This window comes from Lissotriton helveticus, chromosome 8, assembly GCF_964261635.1.
Source record: "Lissotriton helveticus chromosome 8, aLisHel1.1, whole genome shotgun sequence".
Taxonomy (NCBI): domain Eukaryota; kingdom Metazoa; phylum Chordata; class Amphibia; order Caudata; family Salamandridae; genus Lissotriton; species Lissotriton helveticus.
This window is the reverse complement of record NC_136069.1, coordinates 829,479,415-829,502,234: the sequence shown is the minus strand read 5'-3', so window position 1 is coordinate 829,502,234 and position 22,820 is coordinate 829,479,415. Positions and strand designations below refer to the sequence as shown.

At 33.4% G+C, this 22,820-nt stretch overlaps 2 non-coding genes across 2 annotated transcripts; both read right to left on the bottom strand.

Annotated features, from left to right (window-relative positions):
• Window positions 1–1,351: 1,351 nt before the first annotated feature.
• TRNAV-CAC (transfer RNA valine (anticodon CAC)) lies at window positions 1,352–1,424 on the bottom strand. The gene has a single exon. It is a non-coding gene; the product is annotated as a tRNA-Val (tRNA).
• A 297-nt stretch (window positions 1,425–1,721) lies between these two features.
• Window positions 1,722–1,793, bottom strand: TRNAP-UGG (transfer RNA proline (anticodon UGG)). Its single transcript has one exon. It is a non-coding gene; the product is annotated as a tRNA-Pro (tRNA).
• Between the last annotated feature and the right edge of the window lie 21,027 nt (window positions 1,794–22,820).

The following is a 22,820-nucleotide window of genomic DNA, read 5'->3' as shown; positions in this document are numbered from 1 at the left end:
ACCGCTTGATTGAAAATAAAGTCTCTGTTTATATTAATGCTCTCTCTCTCCCTATATCTATCTATCTATCTATCTATCTATCTATCTATCTATCTATCTATCTATCTATCTATCTATCTATCTATCTATCTATCTATCTATCTATCTATCTATCTATCTATCTATCTGTCTGTCTGTCTGTCTGTCTGTCTGTCTGTCTGTCTGTCTGTCTGTCTGTCTGTCTGTCTGTCTGTCTGTCCGTCCGTCCGTCCGTCCGTCCGTCCGTCCGTCCGTCCGTCCGTCCGTCCGTCCGTCCGTCCGTCCGTCCGTCCGTCCGTCCGTCCATCCATCCATCCATCCATCCATCCATCCATCCATCTATCTATCTATCTATCTATCTATCTATCTATCTATCTATCTATCTATCTATCTATCTATCTATCTATCTATCTATCTATCTATCTATCTATCTATCTATATATTTATCTATCTATCTATCTTTATATATAGATACATGCATACACATACACATAGATATGCCATGCATTTCTTTGGATTTGTTTCAACCTCTTGCCATTAATTTGAGATCTCTACTTTTTAAGTGACTGCAAATGAAGTCATCTCTGGCACTTTTTGGCTGATGCAAGGTAACCAAAACACAAGACAACTTTTAATAAAAATCATTGGTTTCTTTGTTAACGTGCACTGTCAAACATGGGACTTTCACACGTCAGGTAAATATGATAACCAATAAGCAATAGAAGCAGATGCAGATTGCTTATCAATGTCGTGATAGAACAGTTATGATTTGAGTAGAAGAAGCGCCCCTGAATTGATACTTATTATATTCAGCCTGTAAGATAGTCAAAAATGCATGCTAGGAGAGGAGATGCAAATATAAATGTATTAGAAAAATACATAAAGAGCAGTGATATGCTTTTATTCATGCAAGGCTGGAAAAAATCCCCATACTGTCGAAAGCATTCATACACCACCAAATGGAAATAAACAATTCTGACATTAAACGTAAAGGTGACGATGAATTTGTATCATCACCTTGAGAAGGATCATCTAGGAATTGAGTTCAGGCCTCAGCACTTAAAAACCAGAAACACTCCACTAAGATAAGAGGCCTGTTGGTGCCAACAATTCTCAAAGTTAATGCTTGTTCTGGTTGAGCATTGAACCGAATGCAGGGCTCTTTTGAAAGTGAGGTCTGTGAATCAACATATACATCCAAATGCCAATTATGTTATTGTTTTTAAGAGAATTCACTTTCTTGGAACGAGTCTGCATGAACCCATCGTCAGGGCCTGGACAATTTCATGCAAAACGGCAACTCTCAACATTGCAGCAAAGACAATATAACCGGTGTTTCTGCCCGGTTTCAAACCGGGGACCTTTCGCGTGTGAGGCGAACGTGATAACCACTACACTACAGAAACAGATACATACAGTTGATTCTTCTGTGATGCAACTGCTCAAAACAGGCTATTCCAAGGGCATCTGGTTTTAGATTTCTTTCATGCAACCTGCCGGACAGCCCTATCTGAACGCTTGTATATGCCTTGCAAGTTCAGCATTTTAGCAAAGTGCTTAAAGAGAAATGTTTCCTATTTGCTCAGGCAGGGCAAGGTTAAAAGCATGACTCTAGCATATATTCATCCACTACTGCAAAGAGAAAATTGATATTGGCTTTGAAATGCATACTTCAAAACTACTTTAAAAGAGCACCAATGAAAAGGCTCGTCCGGGATTTGAACCCAGGACCTCTCGCACCCAAAGCGAGAATCATACCCCTAGACCAACAAGCCATTGAAAGGCCCTCACCTCTGAAAAGGTAATACCAGCTCTAAGCCCGCAATGAAGATCATGCTGGGGTCTTTTTCATGCTTGGTCTGTGAATACACATGAAATTCAGTGTCAACTTACCCTTTCTCAAACGATAGCACTATCATTTGTAACTGTCCCCTTTTATTTTGTCTCAGCATTGGACACGTCTTACAGGAAGTCAGCAGTTATTTATATATTTATGCATTGGCTAGAGCCTAAAGAGAAAGAATAAAAAGCTGTTCATAACAACATAAGAAACACATTTTGCCTTTTCTCTCAAATACTTATTCCCTTTGTGCAAATCGGAATGCCAAGGTGAATAGCTGGACCACAGATTCTGGCTAATTATCTATCTTTTGAATGCAAGAAGCAATAAAAACTGCCTAATGCAGGACTAAAGCATTTCTTGCATAGCCTCTAACATCATAACATAACTGAGCTGCTGGTAGCAAGCTAAGCAATACCTTCCCAAAATGAGAAGTACATGTGCTTATCCGCTCAATCAGCGCTCGATCAGGCTCGATCTAGAAAAGGTGGAAAGGGTCCAAATGGTTGTCCCTTCCTTTTTAGGGTGGGTCCTGCTGACTATCATAGGATTCCTTGTAAGAGTGGCTAGGGTCAGAGGAAAAACGTTCAACCCTTCTTAGTGTTCTCTCCAGAAGCAGGCATTTTCTGTGCCTTTAATTTCAGGCTTTTCCCAGCAGTCTCTGTTCTGCCTATGTAAATTATCAAAAGCAGTGCTTATTCCTCACTTGCTCTAATGTCCTTCCTGTCCACAAAGCTTTGCCTAAGTATGCTTTTTTCTTTTTCAGGGAAATTCTAAATGGTTTCTCTGTCCAGTCTGTGGCAGTAGAATGCTGATTATGATGCCATGTTTTGTTGAATCACCAAGGTACAACTACAGAGGAATATATGAGTCTGAAGGACATGGAACTCTTAGCTAACACATCACAATATGTGATGCTTGCCAACCAAGCACTACATTCTGGTGCGCTGATGAGCAGAACATTCTGCTCTTAAAGGAAAGAAAAGACCGCTTGATTGAAAATAAAGTCTCTGTTTATATTAATGCTCTCTCTCCCTATATCTATCTATCTATCTATCTATCTATCTATCTATCTATCTATCTATCTATCTATCTATCTATCTATCTATCTATCTATCTATCTATCTATCTATCTATCTATCTATCTATCTATCTATCTATCTATCTATCTATCTATCTATCTATCTATCTATCTATCTATCTATCTATCTATCTATCTATCTATCTATCTATCTGTCTATCTAACTGTCTGTCTGTCTGTCTGTCTGTCTGTCTGTCTGTCTGTCTGTCTTTTTGTCTGTCTGTCTGTCCGTCGGTCCGTCCGTCCGTCCATCCATCCATCCATCTATCATCTATCTATCTATCTATCTATCTATCTATCTATCTATCTATCTATCTATCTATCTATCTATCTATCTATCTATCTATCTATCTATCTATCTATCTATCTATCTATCTATCTATCTATCTATCTATCTATCTATCTATCTATCTATCTATCTATCTATCTATCTATCTATCTATCTATCTATCTATCTATCTATCTATCTATCTATCTATCTATCTAACTATCTATCTATCTATATATCTATCTATCTATCTATCTATCTATCTATCTATCTATCTATCTATCTATCTTTATATATAAGGACATTTTGGATCATTTTTGGTAGAGTCCAAAAAATCAATTTTCTGATGAAAAACGATGACCCCGGACCTGTTGAACAGTCAAAAAAGTGGTCAATATTGATGAAATTTTAACATTTAATCTTTTGACTTTAAATGACGGTTGGATGTGAATTATTACTTTTTCAACTAAAATAAGTGTGTTTAAAGTCATTTCTGTGCCTGCAATTGGTCAAAATTGAAGCTTTGAGTAAGCGAAAACTCTGTAAAAATGGCAATTTTGTTCACTGTGAGGGTCTAAAAAGTGGTTATTCAACATGAGGCCCGATCCCAATGACATTTTGAATAATTTTTGGTACAGTCCAAAAAATAAATTTTCTGATGAAAAACGATGACCCCGGACCTGTCGAACGTTCAAAAAAGTGGTCAATATTGATGAAATTTTAACATTTAATCTTTTGACTTTAAATGACGGTTGGATGTGAATTATTACTTTTTCAACTAAAATAAGTGTGTTTAAAGTCATTTCTGTGCCTGAAATTGGTCAAAATTGAAGCTTTTGAGTAAGCGAAACTCTGTAAAAATGGCAATTTTGGTCACTGTGAGGGTTAAAAAAGTGGTTATTCAACATGAGGCCCGATCCAAATGACATTTTGAATCATTTTTGGTAGAGTCCAAAAAATCTATTTTCTGATGAAAAACGATGACCCCGGACCTGTCGAACGTTCAAAAAATGGTCAATATTGATGAAAATTTAACATTTAATCTTTTGAATTTAAATGACAGTTGGATGTGAATTATTACTTTCTCAACTAAAATAAGTGTGTTTAAAGTCATTTCTGTGCCTGAAATTGGTCAAAATTGAAGCTTTTGAGTAAGCAAAACTCTGTAAAAATGCCAATTTTGGTCACTGTGAGGGTTTAAAAAGTGGTTATTCTACATGAGGCCCGATCCAAATGACATTTTGAATCATTTTTGGTAGAGTCCAAAAAATCAATTTTCTGATGAAAAACGATGACCCCGGACCTGTCGAACGTTCAAAAAATGGTCAATATTGATGAAAATTTAACATTTAATCTTTTGACTTTAAATGACGATTGGATGTGAATTATTACTTTTTCAACTAAAATAAGTGTGTTTAAAGTAATTTCTGTGCCTGAAATTGGTCAAAATTGAAGCTTCTGAGTAAGCAAAACTCTGTAAAAATGGCAATTTTGGTCACTGTGAGGGTTTAAAAAGTGGTTATTCAACATGAGGCCCGATCCAAATGACATTTTGGATAATTTTTGGTAGAGTCCAAAAAATCAATTTTCTGATGAAAAACGATGACCCCGGACCTGTCGAACGTTCAAAAAAGTGGTCAATATTGATGAAATTTTAACATTTAATCTTTTGACTTTAAATGACAGTTGGATATGAATTATTACTTTTTCAACTAAAATAAGTGTGTTTAAAGTCATTTCTGTGCCTGAAATTGGTCAAAATTGAAGCTTTTGAGTAATCGAAACTCTGTAAAAATGGCAATTTTGGTCACTGTGAGGGTTTAAAAAGTGGTTATTCTACATGAGGCCCGATCCCAATGACATTTTGAATCATTTTTGGTAGAGTCCAAAAAATCAATTTTCTGATGAAAAACGATGACCCCGGACCTGTCGAACAGTCAAAAAAAAGGTCAATATTGATGAAATTTTAACATTTAATCTTTTGACTTTAAATGACGGTTGGATGTGAATTATTACTTTTTCAACTAAAATAAGTGTGTTTAAAGTCATTTCTGTGCCTGAAATTGGTCAAAATTGAAGCTTTTGAGTAAGCAAAACTCTGTAAAAATGCCAATTTTTGTCACTGTGAGGGTTTAAAAAGTGGTTATTCTACATGAGGCCCGATCCAAATGACATTTTGAATCATTTTTGGTAGAGTCCAAAAAATCAATTTTCTGATGAAAAACGATGACCCCGGACCTGTCGAACGTTCAAAAAATGGTCAATATTGATGAAAATTTAACATTTAATATTTTGACTTTAAATGACGATTGGATGTGAATTATTACTTTTTCAACTAAAATAAGTGTGTTTAAAGTAATTTCTGTGCCTGAAATTGGTCAAAATTGAAGCTTTGAGTAAGCAAAACTCTGTAAAAATGGCAATTTTGGTCACTGTGAGGGTTTAAAAAGTGGTTATTCAACATGAGGCCCGATCCAAATGACATTTTGGATAATTTTTGGTAGAGTCCAAAAAATCAATTTTCTGATGAAAAACGATGACCCCGGACCTGTCGAACGTTCAAAAAAGTGGTCAATATTGATGAAATTTTAACATTTAATCTTTTGACTTTAAATGACAGTTGGATATGAATTATTACTTTTTCAACTAAAATAAGTGTGTTTAAAGTCATTTCTGTGCCTGAAATTGGTCAAAATTGAAGCTTTTGAGTAAGCGAAACTCTGTAAAAATGGCAATTTTGGTCACTGTGAGGGTTTAAAAAGTGGTTATTCTACATGAGGCCCGATCCCAATGACATTTTGAATCATTTTTGGTAGAGTCCAAAAAATCAATTTTCTGATGAAAAACGATGACCCCGGACCTGTCGAACAGTCAAAAAAAAGGTCAATATTGATGAAATTTTAACATTTAATCTTTTGACTTTAAATGACGGTTGGATGTGAATTATTACTTTTTCAACTAAAATAAGTGTGTTTAAAGTCATTTCTGTGCCTGAAATTGGTCAAAATTGAAGCTTTTGAGTAAGCAAAACTCTGTAAAAATGGCAATTTTGGTCACTGTGAGGGTTTAAAAAGTGGTTATTCTACATGAGGCCCGATCCAAATGACATTTTGAATCATTTTTGGTAGAGTCCAAAAAATCAATTTTCTGATGAAAAACGATGACCCCGGACCTGTCGAACGTTCAAAAAATGGTCAATATTGATGAAAATTTAACATTTAATCTTTTGACTTTAAATGACGATTGGATGTGAATTATTACTTTTTCAACTAAAATAAGTGTGTTTAAAGTAATTTCTGTGCCTGAAATTGGTCAAAATTGAAGCTTCTGAGTAAGCAAAACTCTGTAAAAATTGCAATTTTGGTCACTGTGAGGGTTTAAAAAGTGGGTATTCAACATGAGGCCCGATCCAAATGAGATTTTGGATCATTTTTGGTAGAGTCCAAAAAATCAATTTTCTGATGAAAAACGATGACCCCGGACCTGTCGAACGTTCAAAAAAGTGGTCAATATTGATGAAATTTTAACATTTAATCTTTTGACTTTAAATGACGATTGGATGTGAATTATTACTTTTTCAACTAAAATAAGTGTGTTTAAAGTCATTTCTGTGCCTGAAATTGGTCAAAATTGAAGCTTCTGAGTAAGAAAAACTCTGTAAAAATGGCAATTTTGGTCACTGTGAGGGTTTAAAAAGTTGTTTTCAACATGAGGCCCAATTCAAATGACATTTTGAATCATTTTTGGTAGAGTCCAAAAAATCAATTTTCTGATGAAAAACGATGACCCCGGACCTGTCGAACGTTCAAAAAATGGTCAATATTGATGAAAATTTAACATTTAATATTTTGACTTTAAATGACGATTGGATGTGAATTATTACTTTTTCAACTAAAATAAGTGTGTTTAAAGTAATTTCTGTGCCTGAAATTGGTCAAAATTGAAGCTTCTGAGTAAGCAAAACTCTGTAAAAATGGCAATTTTGGTCACTGTGAGGGTTTAAAAAGTGGTTATTCAACATGAGGCCCGATCCAAATGACATTTTGGATAATTTTTGGTAGAGTCCAAAAAATCAATTTTCTGATGAAAAACGATGACCCCGGACCTGTCGAACGTTCAAAAAAGTGGTCAATATTGATGAAATTTTAACATTTAATCTTTTGACTTTAAATGACAGTTGGATATGAATTATTACTTTTTCAACTAAAATAAGTGTGTTTAAAGTCATTTCTGTGCCTGAAATTGGTCAAAATTGAAGCTTTTGAGTAATCGAAACTCTGTAAAAATGGCAATTTTGGTCACTGTGAGGGTTTAAAAAGTGGTTATTCTACATGAGGCCCGATCCCAATGACATTTTGAATCATTTTTGGTAGAGTCCAAAAAATCAATTTTCTGATGAAAAACGATGACCCCGGACCTGTCGAACAGTCAAAAAAAAGGTCAATATTGATGAAATTTTAACATTTAATCTTTTGACTTTAAATGACGGTTGGATGTGAATTATTACTTTTTCAACTAAAATAAGTGTGTTTAAAGTCATTTCTGTGCCTGAAATTGGTCAAAATTGAAGCTTTTGAGTAAGCAAAACTCTGTAAAAATGCCAATTTTTGTCACTGTGAGGGTTTAAAAAGTGGTTATTCTACATGAGGCCCGATCCAAATGACATTTTGAATCATTTTTGGTAGAGTCCAAAAAATCAATTTTCTGATGAAAAACGATGACCCCGGACCTGTCGAACGTTCAAAAAATGGTCAATATTGATGAAAATTTAACATTTAATATTTTGACTTTAAATGACGATTGGATGTGAATTATTACTTTTTCAACTAAAATAAGTGTGTTTAAAGTAATTTCTGTGCCTGAAATTGGTCAAAATTGAAGCTTCTGAGTAAGCAAAACTCTGTAAAAATGGCAATTTTGGTCACTGTGAGGGTTTAAAAAGTGGTTATTCAACATGAGGCCCGATCCAAATGACATTTTGGATAATTTTTGGTAGAGTCCAAAAAATCAATTTTCTGATGAAAAACGATGACCCCGGACCTGTCGAACGTTCAAAAAAGTGGTCAATATTGATGAAATTTTAACATTTAATCTTTTGACTTTAAATGACAGTTGGATATGAATTATTACTTTTTCAACTAAAATAAGTGTGTTTAAAGTCATTTCTGTGCCTGAAATTGGTCAAAATTGAAGCTTTTGAGTAAGCGAAACTCTGTAAAAATGGCAATTTTGGTCACTGTGAGGGTTTAAAAAGTGGTTATTCTACATGAGGCCCGATCCCAATGACATTTTGAATCATTTTTGGTAGAGTCCAAAAAATCAATTTTCTGATGAAAAACGATGACCCCGGACCTGTCGAACAGTCAAAAAAAAGGTCAATATTGATGAAATTTTAACATTTAATCTTTTGACTTTAAATGACGGTTGGATGTGAATTATTACTTTTTCAACTAAAATAAGTGTGTTTAAAGTCATTTCTGTGCCTGAAATTGGTCAAAATTGAAGCGTTTGAGTAAGCAAAACTCTGTAAAAATGGCAATTTTGGTCACTGTGAGGGTTTAAAAAGTGGTTATTCTACATGAGGCCCGATCCAAATGACATTTTGAATCATTTTTGGTAGAGTCCAAAAAATCAATTTTCTGATGAAAAACGATGACCCCGGACCTGTCGAACGTTCAAAAAATGGTCAATATTGATGAAAATTTAACATTTAATCTTTTGACTTTAAGTGACGATTGGATGTGAATTATTACTTTTTCAACTAAAATAAGTGTGTTTAAAGTAATTTCTGTGCCTGAAATTGGTCAAAATTGAAGCTTCTGAGTAAGCAAAACTCTGTAAAAATTGCAATTTTGGTCACTGTGAGGGTTTAAAAAGTGGGTATTCAACATGAGGCCCGATCCAAATGAGATTTTGGATCATTTTTGGTAGAGTCCAAAAAATCAATTTTCTGATGAAAAACGATGACCCCGGACCTGTCGAACGTTCAAAAAAGTGGTCAATATTGATGAAATTTTAACATTTAATCTTTTGACTTTAAATGACGATTGGATGTGAATTATTACTTTTTCAACTAAAATAAGTGTGTTTAAAGTCATTTCTGTGCCTGAAATTGGTCAAAATTGAAGCTTCTGAGTAAGAAAAACTCTGTAAAAATGGCAATTTTGGTCACTGTGAGGGTTTAAAAAGTTGTTTTCAACATGAGGCCCAATTCAAATGACATTTTGAATCATTTTTGGTAGAGTCCAAAAAATCAATTTTCTGATGAAAAACGATGACCCCGGACCTGTTGAACGTTCAAAAAATGGTCAATATTGATGAAATTTTAACATTTAATCTTTTGACTTTAAATGACGGTTGGATGTGAATTATTACTTTTTCAACTAAAATAAGTGTGTTTAAAGTCATTTCTGTGTCTGAAATTGGTCAAAATTGAAGCTTTTGAGTAAGCGAAAACTCTGTAAAAATGGCAATTTTGGTCACTGTGAGGGTTTAAAAAGTGGTTATTCAACATGAGGCCCGATCCAAATGACATTTTGAATCATTTTTGGTAGAGTCCAAAAAATCAATTTTCTGATGAAAAACGATGACCCCGGACCTGTCGAACGTTCAAAAAATGGTCAATATTGATGAATATGTAACATTTAATCTTTTGACTTTAAATGACGATTGGATGTGAATTATTACTTTTTCAACTAAAATAAGTGTGTTTAAAGTGATTTCTGTGCCTGAAATTGGTCAAAATTGAAGCTTTTGAGTAAGCGAAAACTCTGTAAAAATGACAATTTTGGTCACTGTGAGGGTTTAAAAAGTGGTTATTCTACATGAGGCCCGATCCCAATGACATTTTGAATCATTTTTGGTAGAGTCCAAAAAATCAATTTTCTGATGAAAAACGATGACCCCGGACCTGTCGAACAGTCAAAAAAAAGGTCAATATTGATGAAATTTTAACATTTAATCTTTTGACTTTAAATGACGGTTGGATGTGAATTATTACTTTTTCAACTAAAATAAGTGTGTTTAAAGTCATTTCTGTGCCTGAAATTGGTCAAAATTGAAGCTTCTGAGTAAGCAAAACTGTGTGAAAATGGCAATTTTGGTCACTGTGAGGGTTTAAAAAGTGGGTATTCAACATGAGGCCCGATCCAAATGAGATTTTGGATCATTTTTGGTAGAGTCCAAAAAATCAATTTTCTGATGAAAAACGATGACCCCCGGACCTGTCGAACGTTCAAAAAAGTGGTCAATATTGATGAAATTTTAACATGTAATCTTTTGACTTTAAATGACGATTGGATGTGAATTATTACTTTTTCAACTAAAATAAGTGTGTTTAAAGTCATTTCTGTGCCTGAAATTGGTCAAAATTGAAGCTTCTGAGTAAGAAAAACTCTGTAAAAATGGCAATTTTGGTCACTGTGAGGGTTTAAAAAGTTGTTTTCAACATGAGGCCCAATTCAAATGACATTTTGAATCATTTTTGGTAGAGTCCAAAAAATCAATTTTCTGATGAAAAACGATGACCCCGGACCTGTCGAACGTTCAAAAAATGGTCAATATTGATGAAAATTTAACATAAATGACAGTTGGATCTGAATTATTACTTTTTCAACTGAAATAAGGGTGTTTAAAGTCATTTCTGTGCCTGAAATTGGTCAAAATTGAAGCTTTTGAGTAAGCAAAACTCTGTAAAAATGGCAATTTTGGTCACTGTGAAGGTTTAAAAAGTGGTTATTCAACATGAGGCCCGATCCAAATGACATTTTGAATCATTTTTGGTAGAGTCCAAAAAAATCAATTTTCTGATGAAAAACGATGACCCCGGACCTGTCGAACGTTCAAAAAATGGTCAATATTGATGAATATGTAACATTTAATCTTTTGACTTTAAATGACGATTGGATGTGAATTATTACTTTTTCAACTAAAATAAGTGTGTTTAAAGTCATTTCTGTGCCTGAAATTGGTCAAAATTGAAGCTTTTGAGTAAGCGAAAACTCTGTAAAAATGACAATTTTGGTCACTGTGAGGGTTTAAAAAGTGGTTATTCTACATGAGGCCCGATCCCAATGACAATTTGAATCATTTTTGGTAGAGTCCAAAAAATCAATTTTCTGATGAAAAACGATGACCCCGGACCTGTCGAACAGTCAAAAAAAAGGTCAATATTGATGAAATTTTAACATTTAATCTTTTGACTTTAAATGACGGTTGGATGTGAATTATTACTTTTTCAACTAAAATAAGTGTGTTTAAAGTCATTTCTGTGCCTGAAATTGGTCAAAATTGAAGCTTTTGAGTAAGCGAAAACTCTGTAAAAATGGCAATTTTGGTCACTGTGAGGGTTAAAAAGTGGTTATTCAACATGAGGCCCGATCCAAATGACATTTTGGATCATTTTTGGTAGAGTCCAAAAAATCAATTTTCTGATGAAAAACGATGACCCCGGACCTGTCGAACAGTCAAAAAAGTGGTCAATATTGATGATATTTTACCATTTAATCTTTTGACTTTAAATGTCGGTTGGATGTGAATTATTACTTTTTCAACTAAAATAAGTGTGTTTAAAGTCATTTCTGTGCCTGCAATTGGTCAAAATTGAAGCTTTTGAGTAAGCGAAAACTCTGTAAAAATTGCAATTTTAGTCACTGTGAGAGTCTAAAAAGTGGTTATTCAACATGAGGCCCGATCCAAATGACATTTTGAATCATTTTTGGTAGAGTCCAAAAAATCAATTTTCTGATGAAAAACGATGACCCCGGACCTGTCGAACGTTCAAAAAATGGTCAATATTGATGAAAATTTAACATTTAATCTTTTGACTTTAAATGACGATTGGATGTGAATTATTACTTTTTCAACTAAAATAAGTGTGTTTAAAGTAATTTCTGTGCCTGAAATTGATCAAAATTGAAGCTTCTGAGTAAGCAAAACTCTGTAAAAATGGCAATTTTGGTCACTGTGAGGGTTTAAAAAGTGGTTATTCAACATGAGGCCCGATCCAAATGACATTTTGGATAATTTTTGGTAGAGTCCAAAAAATCAATTTTCTGATGAAAAACGATGACCCCGGACCTGTCGAACGTTCAAAAAAGTGGTCAATATTGATGAAATTTTAACATTTAATCTTTTGACTTTAAATGACAGTTGGATATGAATTATTACTTTTTCAACTAAAATAAGTGTGTTTAAAGTCATTTCTGTGCCTGAAATTGGTCAAAATTGAAGCTTTTGAGTAAGCGAAACTCTGTAAAAATGGCAATTTTGGTCACTGTGAGGGTTTAAAAAGTGGTTATTCTAGATGAGGCCCGATCCCAATGACATTTTGAATCATTTTTGGTAGAGTCCAAAAAATCAATTTTCTGATGAAAAACGATGACCCCGGACCTGTCGAACAGTCAAAAAAAAGGTCAATATTGATGAAATTTTAACATTTAATCTTTTGACTTTAAATGACGGTTGGATGTGAATTATTACTTTTTCAACTAAAATAAGTGTGTTTAAAGTCATTTCTGTGCCTGAAATTGGTCAAAATTGAAGCTTTTGAGTAAGCAAAACTCTGTAAAAATGGCAATTTTGGTCACTGTGAGGGTTTAAAAAGTGGTTATTCTACATGAGGCCCGATCCAAATGACATTTTGAATCATTTTTGGTAGAGTCCAAAAAATCAATTTTCTGATGAAAAACGATGACCCCGGACCTGTCGAACGTTCAAAAAATGGTCAATATTGATGAAAATTTAACATTTAATCTTTTGACTTTAAATGACGATTGGATGTGAATTATTACTTTTCAACTAAAATAAGTGTGTTTAAAGTAATTTCTGTGCCTGAAATTGGTCAAAATTGAAGCTTCTGAGTAAGCAAAACTCTGTAAAAATGGCAATTTTGGTCACTGTGAGGGTTTAAAAAGTGGGTATTCAACATGAGGCCCGATCCAAATGAGATTTTGGATCATTTTTGGTAGAGTCCAAAAAATCAATTTTCTGATGAAAAACGATGACCCCGGACCTGTCGAACAGTAAAAAAAAAGGTCAATATTGATGAAATTTTAACATTTAATCTTTTGACTTTAAATGACGGTTGGATGTGAATTATTACTTTTTCAACTAAAATAAGTGTGTTTAAAGTCATTTCTGTGCCTGAAATTGGTCAAAATTGAAGCTTTTGAGTAAGCAAAACTCTGTAAAAATGGCAATTTTGGTCACTGTGAGGGTTTAAAAAGTGGTTATTCTACATGAGGCCCGATCCAAATGACATTTTGAATCATTTTTGGTAGAGTCCAAAAAATCAATTTTCTGATGAAAAACGATGACCCCGGACCTGTCGAACGTTCAAAAAATGGTCAATATTGATGAAAATTTAACATTTAATCTTTTGACTTTAAATGACGATTGGATGTGAATTATTACTTTTTCAACTAAAATAAGTGTGTTTAAAGTAATTTCTGTGCCTGAAATTGGTCAAAATTGAAGCTTCTGAGTAAGCAAAACTCTGTAAAAATGGCAATTTTGGTCACTGTGAGGGTTTAAAAAGTGGGTATTCAACATGAGGCCCGATCCAAATGAGGTTTGGATCATTTTTGGTAGAGTCGAAAAAATCGATTTTCTGATGAAAAACGATGACCCCGGACCTGTCGAACGTTCAAAAAAGTGGTCAATATTGATGAAATTTTAACATTTAATCTTTTGACTTTAAATGACGATTGGATGTGAATTATTACTTTTTCAACTAAAATAAGTGTGTTTAAAGTCATTTCTGTGTCTGAAATTGGTCAAAATTGAAGCTTTTGAGTAAGCGAAAACTCTGTAAAAATGGCAATTTTGGTCACTGTGAGGGTTTAAAAAGTGGTTATTCAACATGAGGCCCGATCCAAATGACATTTTGAATAATTTTTGGTAGAGTCCAAAAAATCTATTTTCTGATGAAAAACGATGACCCCGGACCTGTCGAACGTTCAAAAAATGGTCAATATTGATGAAAATTTAACATTTAATCTTTTGAATTTAAATGACAGTTGGATGTGAATTATTACTTTTTCAACTGAAATAAGGGTGTTTAAAGTCATTTCTGTGCCTGAAATTGTTCAAAATTGAAGCTTTTGAGTAAGCAAAACTCTGTAAAAATGGCAATTTTGGTCACTGTGAAGGTTTAAAAAGTGGTTATTCAACATGAGGCCCGATCCAAATGACATTTTGAATCATTTTTGGTAGAGTCCAAAAAATCAATTTTCTGATGAAAAACGATGACCCCGGACCTGTCGAACGTTCAAAAAATGGTCAATATTGATGAATATGTAACATTTAATCTTTTGACTTTAAATGACGATTGGATGTGAATTATTACTTTTTCAACTAAAATAAGTGTGTTTAAAGTCATTTCTGTGCCTGAAATTGGTCAAAATTGAAGCTTTTGAGTAAGCGAAAACTCTGTAAAAATGACAATTTTGGTCACTGTGAGGGTTTAAAAAGTGGTTATTCTACATGAGGCCCGATCCCAATGACATTTTGAATCATTTTTTGGTAGAGTCCAAAAAATCAATTTTCTGATGAAAAACGATGACCCCGGACCTGTCGAACAGTCAAAAAAAAGGTCAATATTGATGAAATTTTAACATTTAATCTTTTGACTTTAAATGACGGTTGGATGTGAATTATTACTTTTTCAACTAAAATAAGTGTGTTTAAAGTCATTTCTGTGCCTGAAATTGGTCAAAATTGAAGCTTCTGAGTAAGCAAAACTCTCTGAAAATGGCAATTTTGGTCACTGTGAGGGTTTAAAAAGTGGTTATTCAACATGAGGCCCGATCCAAATGACATTTTGGATCATTTTTGGTAGAGTCCAAAAAATCAATTTTCTGATGAAAAACGATGACCCCGGACCTGTCGAACAGTCAAAAAAGTGGTCAATATTGATGATATTTTAACATTTAATCTTTTGACTTTAAATGACGGTTGGATGTGAATTAATACTTTTTCAACTAAAATAAGTGTGTTTAAAGTCATTTCTGTGCCTGCAATTGGTCAAAATTGAAGCTTTTGAGTAAGCGAAAACTCTGTAAAAATTGCAATTTTGGTCACTGTGAGAGTCTAAAAAGTGGTTATTCAACATGAGGCCCGATCCCAATGACATTTTGAATAATTTTTGGTAGAGTCCAAAAAATCAATTTTCTGATGAAAAACGATGACCCCGGACCTGTCGAATGTTCAAAAAAGTGGTCAATATTGATGACATTTTAACATTTAATCTATTGACTTTAAATGACGGTTGGATGTGAATTATTACTTTTTCAACTAAAATAAGTGTGTTTAAAGTCATTTCTGTGCTGAAATTGGTCAAAATTCAAGCTTTTGAGTAAGTGAAACTCTGTAAAAATGGCAATTTTGGTCACTGTGAAGGTTTAAAAAGTGGTTATTCTACATGAGGCCCGATCCAAATGACATTTTGAATCATTTTTGGTAGAGTCCAAAAAATCAATTTTCTGATGAAAAACGATGACCCCGGACCTGTCGAACAGTCAAAAAAAAGGTCAATATTGATGAAATTTTAACATTTAATCTTTTGACTTTAAATGACGGTTGGATGTGAATTATTACTTTTTCAACTAAAATAAGTGTGTTTAAAGTCATTTCTGTGCCTGAAATTGGTCAAAATTGAAGCTTCTGAGTAAGCAAAACTCTCTGAAAATGGCAATTTTGGTCACTGTGAGGGTTTAAAAAGTGGTTATTCAACATGAGGCCCGATCCAAATGACATTTTGGATCATTTTTGGTAGAGTCCAAAAAATCAATTTTCTGATGAAAAACGATGACCCCGGACCTGTCGAACAGTCAAAAAAGTGGTCAATATTGATGATATTTTAACATTTAATCTTTTGACTTTAAATGACGGTTGGATGTGAATTAATACTTTTTCAACTAAAATAAGTGTGTTTAAAGTCATTTCTGTGCCTGCAATTGGTCAAAATTGAAGCTTTTGAGTAAGCGAAAACTCTGTAAAAATTGCAATTTTGGTCACTGTGAGAGTCTAAAAAGTGGTTATTCAACATGAGGCCCGATCCCAATGACATTTTAAATAATTTTTGGTAGAGTCCAAAAAATCAATTTTCTGATGAAAAACGATGACCCCGGACCTGTCGAATGTTCAAAAAAGTGGTCAATATTGATGACATTTTAACATTTAATCTATTGACTTTAAATGACGGTTGGATGTGAATTATTACTTTTTCAACTAAAATAAGTGTGTTTAAAGTCATTTCTGTGCTGAAATTGGTCAAAATTCAAGCTTTTGAGTAAGTGAAACTCTGTAAAAATGGCAATTTTGGTCACTGTGAAGGTTTAAAAAGTGGTTATTCTACATGAGGCCCGATCCAAATGACATTTTGAATCATTTTTGGTAGAGTCCAAAAAATCAATTTTCTGATGAAAAACGATGACCCCGGACCTGTCGAACGTTCAAAAAATGGTCAATATTGATGAATATGTAACATTTAATCTTTTGACTTTAAATGACGATTGGATGTGAATTATTACTTTTTCAACTAAAATAAGTGTGTTTAAAGTCATTTCTGTGCCTGAAATTGGTCAAAATTGAAGCTTTTGAGTAAGCGAAAACTCTGTAAAAATGACAATTTTGGTCACTGTGAGGGTTTAAAAAGTGGTTATTCTACATGAGGCCCGATCCCAATGACATTTTGAATCATTTTTTGGTAGAGTCCAAAAAATCAATTTTCTGATGAAAAACGATGACCCCGGACCTGTCGAACAGTCAAAAAAAAGGTCAATATTGATGAAATTTTAACATTTAATCTTTTGACTTTAAATGACGGTTGGATGTGAATTATTACTTTTTCAACTAAAATAAGTGTGTTTAAAGTCATTTCTGTGCCTGAAATTGGTCAAAATTGAAGCTTCTGAGTAAGCAAAACTCTCTGAAAATGGCAATTTTGGTCACTGTGAGGGTTTAAAAAGTGGTTATTCAACATGAGGCCCGATCCAAATGACATTTTGGATCATTTTTGGTAGAGTCCAAAAAATCAATTTTCTGATGAAAAACGATGACCCCGGACCTGTCGAATGTTCAAAAAAGTGGTCAATATTGATGACATTTTAACATTTAATCTATTGACTTTAAATGACGGTTGGATGTGAATTATTACTTTTTCAACTAAAATAAGTGTGTTTAAAGTCATTTCTGTGCTGAAATTGGTCAAAATTCAAGCTTTTGAGTAAGTGAAACTCTGTAAAAATGGCAATTTTGGTCACTGTGAAGGTTTAAAAAGTGGTTATTCTACATGAGGCCCGATCCAAATGACATTTTGAATCATTTTTGGTAGAGTCCAAAAAATCAATTTTCTGATGAAAAACGATGACCCCGGACCTGTCGAACGTTCAAAAAATGGTCAATATTGATGAAAATGTAACATTTAATCTTTTGACTTTAAATGACGATTGGATGTGAATTATTACTTTTTCAACTAAAATAAGTGTGTTTAAAGTCATTTCTGTGCCTGAAATTGGTCAAAATTGAAGATTTTGAGTAAGCAAAACTCTGTAAAAATGGCAATTTTGGTCACTGTGAGGGTTTAAAAAGTGGTTATTCAACATGAGGCCCGATCCAAATGACATTTTGGATAATTTTTGGTAGAGTCCAAAAAATCAATTTTCTGATGAAAAACGATGACCCCGGACCTGTCGAACAGTCAAAAAAGTGGTCAATATTGATGAAATTTTAACATTTAATCTTTTGACTTTAAATGACGGTTGGATGTGAATTATTACTTTTTCAACTAAAATAAGTGTGTTTAAAGTCATTTCTGTGCCTGCAATTGGTCAAAATTGAAGCTTTTGAGTAAGCAAAACTCTGTAAAAATGGCAATTTTGGTCACTGTGAGGGTCTAAAAAGTGGTTATTCAACATGAGGCCCTATCCCAATGACATTTTGAATAATTTTTGGTAGAGTCCAAAAAATCAATTTTCAATGAAAAACGATGACCCGGACCTGTCGCACGTTCAAAAAAGTGGTCAATATTGATGAAATTTTAACATTTAATCTTTTGACTTTAAATGACGGTTGGATGTGAATTATTACTTTTTCAACTAAAATAAGTGTGTTTAAAGTCATTTCTGTGCCTGAAATTGTTCAAAATTGAAGCTTTTGAGTAAGCGAAAACTCTGTAAAAATGGCAATTTTGGTCACTGTGAGGGTCTAAAAAGTGGTTATTCAACATGAGGCCCTATCCCAATGACATTTTGAATAATTTTTGGTAGAGTCCAAAAAATCAATTTTCAATGAAAAACGATGACCCGGACCTGTCGCACGTTCAAAAAAGTGGTCAATATTGATGAAATTTTAACATTTAATCTTTTGACTTTAAATGACGGTTGGATGTGAATTATTACTTTTTCAACTAAAATAAGTGTGTTTAAAGTCATTTCTGTGCCTGAAATTGGTCAAAATTGAAGATTTTGAGTAAGCGAAAACTCTGTAAAAATGGCAATTTTGGTCACTGTGAGGGTTTAAAAAGTGGTTATTCTACATGAGGCCCGATCCCATGACATTTTGAATCATTTTTGGTAGAGTCCAAAAAATCAATTTTCTGGTTGAAAAACGATGACCCCGGACCTGTCGAACAGTCAAAAAAGTGGTCAATATTGATGAAATTTTAACATTTAATCTTTTGACTTTAAATGACGGTTGGATGTGAATTATTACTTTTTCAACTAAAATAAGTGTGTTTAAAGTCATTTCTGTGCCTGAAATTGGTCAAAATTGAAGCTTTTGAGTAAGCGAAAACTCTGTAAAAATGGCAATTTTGGTCACTGTGAGGGTCTAAAAAGTGGTTATTCAACATGAGGCCCGATCCCAATGACATTTTGCATAATTTTTGGTAGAGTCCAAAAAATCAATTTTCTGATGAAAAACGATGACCCCGGACCTGTCGAACGTTCAAAAAAGTGGTCAATATTGATGAAATTTTAACATTTAATCTTTTGACTTTAAATGACGGTTGGATGTGAATTATTACTTTTTCAACTAAAATAAGTGTGTTTAAAGTCATTTCTGTGCCTGAAATTGGTCAAAATTGAAGCTTTTGAGTAAGCGAAAACTCTGTAAAAATGGCAATTTTGGTCACTGTGAGGGTTTAAAAAGTGGTTATTCAACATGAGGCCCGATTCCAATGACATTTTGAATAATTTTTGGTAGAGTCCAAAAAATCAATTTTCTGATGAAAAACGATGACCCCGGACCTGTCGCACGTTCAAAAAAGTGGTCAATATTGATGAAATTTTAACATTTAATCTTTTGACTTTAAATGACGGTTGGATGTGAATTATTACTTTTTCAACTAAAATAAGTGTGTTTAAAGTCATTTCTGTGCCTGAAATTGGTCAAAATTGAAGCTTTTGAGTAAGTGAAACTCTGTAAAAATGGCAATTTTGGTCACTGTGAAGGTTTAAAAAGTGGTTATTCTACATGAGGCCCGATCCAAATGACATTTTGAATCATTTTTGGTAGAGTCCAAAAAATCAATTTTCTGATGAAAAACGATGACCCCGGACCTGTCGAACGTTAAAAAAATGGTCAATATTGATGAAAATGTAACATTTAATCTTTTGACTTTAAATGACGATTGGATGTGAATTATTACTTTTTCAACTAAAATAAGTGTGTTTAAAGTCATTTCTGTGCCTGCAATTGGTCAAAATTGAAGCTTTTGAGTAAGCGAAAACTCTGTAAAAATGGCAATTTTGGTCACTGTGAGGGTCTAAAAAGTGGTTATTCAACATGAGGCCCGATCCCAATGACATTTTGAATAATTTTTGGTAGAGTCCAAAAAATCTATTTTCTGATGAAAAACGATGACCCCGGACCTGTCGAACAGTCAAAAAAGTGGTCAATATTGATGATATTTTAACATTTAATCTTTTGACTTTAAATGACGATTGGATGTGAATTAATACTTTTTCAACTAAAATAAGTGTGTTTAAAGTCATTTCTGTGCCTGCAATTGGTCAAAATTGAAGCTTTTGAGTAAGCGAAAACTCTGTAAAAATTGCAATTTTGGTCACTGTGAGAGTCTAAAAAGTGGTTATTCAACATGAGGCCCGATCCCAATGACATTTTGAATAATTTTTGGTAGAGTCCAAAAAATCAATTTTCTGATGAAAAACGATGACCCCGGACCTGTCGAACGTTAAAAAAATGGTCAATATTGATGAAAATGTAACATTTAATCTTTTGACTTTAAATGACGATTGGATGTGAATTATTACTTTTTCAACTAAAATAAGTGTGTTTAAAGTCATTTCTGTGCCTGCAATTGGTCAAAATTGAAGCTTTTGAGTAAGCGAAAACTCTGTAAAAATGGCAATTTTGGTCACTGTGAGGGTCTAAAAAGTGGTTATTCAACATGAGGCCCGATCCCAATGACATTTTGAATAATTTTTGGTAGAGTCCAAAAAATCAATTTTCTGATGAAAAACGATGACCCCGGACCTGTCGAACAGTCAAAAAAGTGGTCAATATTGATGATATTTTAACATTTAATCTTTTGACTTTAAATGACGGTTGGATGTGAATTATTACTTTTTCAACTAAAAAAAGTGTGTTTAAAGTCATTTCTGTGCCTGAAATTGGTCAAAATTGAAGCTTTTGAGTAAGCGAAAACTCTGTAAAAATGGCAATTTTGGTCACTGTGAGGGTTTAAAAAGTGGTTATTCTACATGAGGCCCGATCCAAATGACATTTTGAATCATTTTTGGTAGAGTCCAAAAAATCAATTTTCTGATGAAAAACGATGACCCCGGACCTGTCAAACGTTCAAAAAATGGTCAATATTAATGAAAATGTAACATTTAATCTTTTGACTTTAAATGACGATTGGATGTGAATTATTACTTTTTCAACTAAAATAAGTGTGTTTAAAGTCATTTCTGTGCCTGAAATTGGTCAAAATTGAAGCTTTTGAGTAAGCGAAAACTCTGTAAAAATGGCAATTTTGGTCACTGTGAGGGTTTAAAAAGTGGTTATTCTACATGAGGCCCGATCCAAATGACATTTTGAATCATTTTTGGTAGAGTCCAAAAAATCAATTTTCTGATGAAAAACGATGACCCCGGACCTGTCAAACGTTCAAAAAATGGTCAATATTAATGAAAATGTAACATTTAATCTTTTGACTTTAAATGACGATTGGATGTGAATTATTACTTTTTCAACTAAAATAAGTGTGTTTAAAGTCATTTCTGTGCCTGAAATTGGTCAAAATTGAAGCTTTTGAGTAAGCGAAAACTCTGTAAAAATGGCAATTTTGGTCACTGTGAGGGTCTAAAAAGTGGTTATTCAACATGAGGCCCGATCCCAATGACATTTTGAATAATTTTTGGTAGAGTCCAAAAAATCAATTTTCTGATGAAAAACGATGACCCCGGACCTGTCGAACGTTCAAAAAAGTGGTCAATATTGATGAAATTTTAACATTTAATCTTTTGACTTTAAATGACGGTTGGATGTGAATTATTACTTTTTCAACTAAAATAAGTGTGTTTAAAGTCATTTCTGTGCCTGAAATTGGTCAAAATTGAAGCTTTTGAGTAAGCGAAAACTCTGTAAAAATGGCAATTTTGGTCACTGTGAGGGTTTAAAAAGTGGTTATTCAACATGAGGCCCGATTCCAATGACATTTTGAATAATTTTTGGTAGAGTCCAAAAAATCAATTTTCTGATGAAAAACGATGACCCCGGACCTGTCGCACGTTCAAAAAAGTGGTCAATATTGATGAAATTTTAACATTTAATCTTTTGACTTTAAATGACGGTTGGATGTGAATTATTACTTTTTCAACTAAAATAAGTGTGTTTAAAGTCATTTCTGTGCCTGAAATTGGTCAAAATTGAAGCTTTTGAGTAAGTGAAACTCTGTAAAAATGGCAATTTTGGTCACTGTGAAGGTTTAAAAAGTGGTTATTCTACATGAGGCCCGATCCAAATGACATTTTGAATCATTTTTGGTAGAGTCCAAAAAATCAATTTTCTGATGAAAAACGATGACCCCGGACCTGTCGAACGTTAAAAAAATGGTCAATATTGATGAAAATGTAACATTTAATCTTTTGACTTTAAATGACGATTGGATGTGAATTATTACTTTTTCAACTAAAATAAGTGTGTTTAAAGTCATTTCTGTGCCTGCAATTGGTCAAAATTGAAGCTTTTGAGTAAGCGAAAACTCTGTAAAAATGGCAATTTTGGTCACTGTGAGGGTCTAAAAAGTGGTTATTCAACATGAGGCCCGATCCCAATGACATTTTGAATAATTTTTGGTAGAGTCCAAAAAATCAATTTTCTGATGAAAAACGATGACCCCGGACCTGTCGAACAGTCAAAAAAGTGGTCAATATTGATGATATTTTAACATTTAATCTTTTGACTTTAAATGACGATTGGATGTGAATTAATACTTTTTCAACTAAAATAAGTGTGTTTAAAGTCATTTCTGTGCCTGCAATTGGTCAAAATTGAAGCTTTTGAGTAAGCGAAAACTCTGTAAAAATTGCAATTTTGGTCACTGTGAGAGTCTAAAAAGTGGTTATTCAACATGAGGCCCGATC